The sequence below is a fragment of the Lissotriton vulgaris genome, chromosome 1_2, assembly GCF_964263255.1.
Source record: "Lissotriton vulgaris chromosome 1_2, aLisVul1.2, whole genome shotgun sequence".
In the NCBI taxonomy this organism is placed as follows: domain Eukaryota; kingdom Metazoa; phylum Chordata; class Amphibia; order Caudata; family Salamandridae; genus Lissotriton; species Lissotriton vulgaris.
In genome coordinates this window covers 367,391,689-367,397,909 of record NC_141686.1, presented here as the reverse complement: position 1 = coordinate 367,397,909, position 6,221 = coordinate 367,391,689, and the positions used below count along the sequence as shown (strand labels likewise).

General features: G+C 42.9%; 1 protein-coding gene across 1 annotated transcript in view; it reads left to right on the top strand.

Moving 5' to 3' along the window:
- The first annotated feature begins 2,339 nt into the window (after positions 1–2,339).
- LOC147736906 (uncharacterized) overlaps positions 2,340–6,221 on the top strand; it is a 46,254-nt gene continuing 42,372 nt past the window's right edge. Inside the window, exon 1 of the mRNA XM_086953569.1 lies at positions 2,340–2,502. The gene's annotated coding sequence lies outside the window, so the exon portion shown is untranslated. The remainder of the gene's footprint in view (positions 2,503–6,221) is intronic.

Genomic DNA, 6,221 nt, shown 5'->3' with positions numbered 1-6,221 from the left:
CAGCCAGAATTCTCCTATCCATCCCCAAATTCACCCCCACCTCCCCTTACATCAAAAAATTACACTGGCTCCCCATCAGGAGCCGAATAAAGTTTAAGGCACTCTGTATAGCCTACAAAACTTTGAACAGTCCCGGACCATGGTTCCTAAAAAAAGCTCTCTGCCCAGTGGAACATCAGAGAACATTACGGTCAGCATCAGCCCATCTGTTAAAAGTCCCTCAGACAAAAAAAACCAACTGGGGAGACAGATGCTTCACCATCGCAACTGCCAAACTATGGAACACTCTGCCACTCCACATTAAAACTGCCCCTACGCTACTAAAATTTAGAAAAAGCCTCAAAACCTGGCTGTTTACCTCATAAATTCTACCCCAACTGAAGTGAAGTTCTGTAACATTAGCGCCGAGACACCCGTATGGGTAATTGATGCGCTCTAAAAATTGCGATAAATAAATAAATAAATAAAAAATAAGCGTCTTGGGTCTCGACCGATGGAGGCATTATTGAAGGTTTACAAAACCAAATGTCTATCTATAGCCTCCTATGGAGCTCCATTGTGGGGCTACTCACACTGCGGCAAACTACAGACAGCAGAAAATCACTTTCTTAGGTCCTTATTGGGTGTTCCACAATCTACACCAGTCCTATCATTACACACCAAGTTAGGGTTGGGATATATTACCAACTTGCTCCAACAAGCGCCCCTAGTATGTTGGACCAAAACTTGGCTGAACAAGGACATTACATTGAACCATACTATTCTCAGGGACTGCATGTCTTTGGATAACGCCTCAAAAATCCCGTGGTTGGAATACGTAAAGGGGGAGATGGGCAGACTGGGCAGACCAAACCTTTTCAGTCACCCAAATACTATACTTAAGGAAGACTTGAAATGGATTAAAGAAAACTTTATGAGGAGGGCAGCTCAAACACGGGAGGAGGAAGAACTAACTAAACCTAGAGTTAGAGCCAACTTTCTCCTTCTGACTACGCCCCAAATTGAACCTTATCTAAAAATCGTGAGCAGACCATTCCATCGCTATTTGCTCATTAGATTTAGGTTCAATATAATCCAATATTCCTTGGGTGATTTCCCTGTGTGGGGTGTTCCTGATGAGTCTACCCCGTGTAGCTGCGATAACTTTTCTGAGCAAACCCTCATGCATTTTGTCATGTTTTGCAGCCACTATAAAGAGAGCAGATTGAGGTTCTTGGTACCCATTTTAAGAGATGTAGGTTTCGTCCAGGTACGTCCTGCTCTACTTTATCTCCAGTTATTAGGTAGTACTAGGACAATCTTCGGGGTTGCTAGCTTCCTGGTCGCCGCCATGCGTACTAGGACCAGGACGCTATCCCCGAGGCAACTGGAAGGGTGACCTTGTCTTCCTGTATTCCTGCTATTGACTTTTTAACTATTTTTAACTTTTTTATACAGTGTATGATTTATACTGATGTGAACTTTTATATCTATGTACATTGGATATCTCGATAGATTTGAACTCTCGATTGTTTTTTAACTTTATGAACTTTGTTAAATTGTAATCAACCTTTTAAATATATGTTGTTTTGTTGCTTTTATGATTTTAAATGCAATCGAATAAAGCTTGTTTTGACTTGACTTGAGTGTCATTTCTGATATTTATATGATTTCCTCTTCTTCTTCGCTTAATTATGCTGGCCAGAAAGTGCCACTCATGGTCATTGAAATGTCACTCATAGCAATCTGAAACCTTAACAGCTATGATAAGGAATAACCCAACAACACAGGAAGATTAGAAAAAAAAATATTTAAATTTTCGCTTAGACATATGACTTATGCCAGGCTGTATTTGGTCTGGTGTATGAAATTGCATGGTATTTACTTTGCTATGTACCATGATATGCATCTGAAAAACCTGATAAATAAAGTGTTAAAAAAATGAAATGAAAAATTAATAAGCTGTCCAGTTTAATTGCACCACTAACACATATTCTCGTATATTTAATGAAATATAAACTGTCATTTCCAGTTGGCAACTTTCTGTAAATACTCTTTAGTCCTCTACATCAGTGTTTTTAAGATGCTCATGTGAAGTGAAGCTGTAAATACTTTCTGAGACATCTAAAAACCCAGGCATTTCCTGCCACAAAATGCTTGTTTGTGTATATTCACTCGAGACTGGATGTGATGGTGCTTTAAGTGGCCAGCAGAGGGAGCGCCTCGCCTGTTGAAATGAATCCACTGAACACATTGTATGAAAGGGAGAAGGGTTTCCTGTTCCAGGTCAGCAGTGGCAGAGACAGTACAAGCAGCAGATGTTGACATCATTTCCTGCCTCTCCCTCTGTGTCCAGCCTTCTGCAGAGGAGGAAGGACGCTCTGGCTGGCTGTGCAGTTATCTTCATCTTCAGACCCTCACAGCCCCCCCATCACCTCTCCCAGACCCCAAATCTGCACCTGCCCCACCCCAGCCATAGGAGGAGGAGAGAGCATGGAAATGTCTGCACAGGTTTCTGCTCAGGTAGGAGATTGTCAGCACCTTGTGCTGTGTTTGGAGAAATAGACTGAAAAATAAAGGAGGAAATCTCCTTCAGGAGCCGGGCTCTTTTATCCAGGGACCTCTGGGGGTCTTTTCATCCGGTCCTGTGGGTGTTTGTTGTGATCATTTGTTTTAAAGAGAGGATCTGTGCACTGCACTGCATCTTAATGCACTGTGAAAAATATGTGCACACTGCACTGCATTTCAATGCACAATGGGAAATCTGTGCACGCTGCACTGCATATTACTGCATGAGAGTGCTAAAAAATTGCCAGGAAAATAAATCTAATGAACATTATTTGTAAATTGCCAAAAGTTGAATTATATTTTAGGAGCTAAAAATGTAATTTATGTGTTACCTGAATGTGAGTCTTCAAGTGTTATAGGCGTAATGTGCTGTTTAGTGGTACCAATACGTAAACAAACTTTATAGCTTTAGATCTAGGATTTAATCCCAATCACCAAACAGTGTAAATGAACCAAAGGGAGGAATCAATGTATTTTCGGGTTACCAATCTCAGCTTAAGTGAGATAGTTATGAGGTCCCAGGTTCCAACCGTCCTCCTTTATAAATGTGTTTATGCGCATACTGCACAAATCTTTGTTACCTTTGTATCAAACATACCAATCCTAATAAATTCTGTTGGCCCTTTCTAGGGTGCTTTCCCTCAACTATTTTTTGGACTTTGATCACTTTGTACACTGCCATTCAGTGCCAAAGTGATGTGCTTGTCATATACATACTGGTGATTAGTAAGTAAGTATTTTTATTGTTTTTAGGTTAATAAAAACCATTACAAAAAGAAGAATACATTAAAAAACAAGTCTCACGAGAGAAATTAAAAGAGACATTTAAAAGCAAGAGTTAAAAAAAAAGGCAAAGATAAAAGACTGTAAAAGTGCGGGTGGGATATATTGTTCGTGGCAGCATGATCCTGGCCCAAAATTTCCTCTTAGCCAAGTGCCTGGGTTGTTTGTTTCCGTTCTGCTAGTTTCAGAAATTTCACCAGCTTCCCATTTAGTGATGGGAGACCAGGGTCGAAGCAGGCGAGGACGGCTTGTCTGTGTGAGCAGACTCCTAGTTCGTTAAAGGCTGTTTTCAACAGGGCTGCCCTTTCCTCTTTCAGCCTCGAGCATGTGCATAGTAGATGTTCTAAGTCTTCAATCCCGGTTCCGCAAAGCCGGCATTTAGTCCCATGGTTATGTCTCAGCCACGGTGGTAGGTGAGGAATGGCGGGTAGGATCCCTAGCCTGTGTTTTAAAAGGGCTTCCTTAGTTTTCCAGCCATACCCCAGACCAAAGTATGCTTGGAGCCCCGGTGTTTTATAAGTACACAGGGTCATCCAGGCATGGCGTCTGTGAGAAAACGTGGCTTTGTCCTCCACATGCGAGTGTCTCTTTAAGCTCTTGTTCACTATGAGCTTGAATTGCGCATGTGATAGAGGAGACTCCCATAGCTCTTTCAGTCCTGTGACGGTCAGGGACTCCTCTAAGTATTTTTTTTCGGGCATTCTGGTTGAGCTATTTATGTCTTGCCAGAGCTGTCGATTCAAGGTATTTTCTGGAGAGTTCTTTAATTTGTGCCAGCACTTGATGAGTGACCCTCTTCGTGCAAGAGTTTGGCTCATCAGCCCGAATTCCAACCGAATCTGGGCTTGCGAAGTGTACGATGGCAGGTTAAAGAGAAGTCTATAGGCCTTTGAAATGGTTGTATCCAGAAGTTTTGCGTCAGTTCCTCTTAAAGCCTCACTGCCATACGTAATTGAAGACTCTATTTTGATTTTAGCTACTCAAAGTAGTGGCAATAGAGTTTCGCATCTCAAGTTGGGCTTTAGCTGTTTCAGTGTCATGGCTATTAACATGACTTTCCTCTTGATGGCCGCTAGTTGGTTTAGATAGCGGCCACCTTTGTCGACTAGGATTCCCAGGTATTTGTATTCAGAGCAGTTTGACATTTCTTTTGTGCCAAGCGACCAGGTGTGCAACTTTTTGTTCCCAGTTATGGACAGAACTTTTGTCTTACTGATGTTCACTTCTAGTAGGTTTTCAGCGGCATGACCATAAAGTGTGTTAATAAGGTTTTGAAGACCGACTGGTGATTAGTGTATACATGATTGGCTAAATTGAGTTTGCTGTTAGTCCATTGTCTAGAGATAAGATATATACCTAGGGCATGTAACTAAACTCCTTCTCCGTGGGCCTGCAGAACTGGTTGTGCCACCCACGGATGTGCCACTGATTTGCCATGGCGGGATCTGTGTGTGTAGGTTACTGTTACTGGGCTTGGCATTTAAGAAGACGCTTGCCAAGGTTCTACATGTCTCTTGCTATATCTGAGTACTCCCTGGGGACAGGGTGCGGTGTCAGTAAAGGGTAGGGCATGTGCAAGTGTCCGCTACATACACTGGTAGTGAATGGCACTGAGTAGTGTGTTTGTTACAGTAGGGCCTGCTCCTCATATTGGATTGGCCTGAGGGATCTGTGGAAAGGCTATTGAGCTACATTTCCTGCATGCAGAAGAGTGTCAGTATAGTGGTGTGAGTGAATTCGTCATTACGACGGTGGAAATACCACTTTGGGAAAGTGGAAATGTTTGTACTCATGGCTCTGTTTGCCTATCCACCTGTCTCCAATTCACAGCTGGCGGCTGGGGGGATGGCTACATCTGTGCATTTCTGATAAGACAGTCATAAACTCAGGGCTCACAGTATACTGTAGACCTCTCACTCTGAGGGGCCTTCCTGTGTTGGTTAAGAGGGGGTGGGATTGGCACCTGCATTCCAAGTGACAGGGTTGTGGCCCCACTAAAGATACTGATCAAGCTTCCCAGGGTAGGATGTCAGAAATGGCAACATTTAGAGAGGACCCGTGCATTTCAAAGGTGGCCTTTTAAGCTGATCTCATTTTCATAGGTCATTCTGAGTATAACCTCCCGGGGCAAGCTCTCTTGTTTATCGAGGTACCGACGGACAGTGCAGGGCCTCCTTCCAGAGCAGCCAGCCAGGTAGAGGTGAGGCAGGACTATCCTACAACTGAGGATACCTGGGTATGACCTGACAGACAAATGAAACGCAGGAATACCGGTGTTGTATACAACTTTATTTCTTTCTAATATTATATTGTTTCACACAATTGCAGCAGCATTAGCAGATAAAATATACCTGGTCCTGAAGAAAGCCGCTGATACTTTGGAATAGGCTGAAACATGTTGACCATTAAGTGACAGTGGTTCTATATCCATACCACTGTGTTGTTTCATTTTAACCCTGTCAAGTAGAACACATGAATAAAGTCAAGTAGTGATTCTACTTCGACAGTTTTAATCTCACTTATCCACTCCTTAACACAGCGCTGCATACCTCACTACATCCATCGTCTCACATATGGGATTACCATCCTGTCCCTTACCTGAAAAAACATCTCCGAGCTCCTTCTTTAAACACCGAAGTAGTAGCTCCCAGTGGTGACCAGGTTTTCCACACTGGTACGGAGGACCCATATGATGAAGCATGTCACCTTCGGGTGAGTGAGGCTTCTTATCCTTAAGGGATGTCTCCCCCAGTCACACTTCACCTGTAGTATTATGTGTGAGAGAGACACTACCTATCTGCTTATACACACATGTCTGAGACCATAGGTGTACAATTTGGTATTTAGTTTATAACCACTGGGGCTCTGCCTTTAGGGTTAGAGAAACTTTG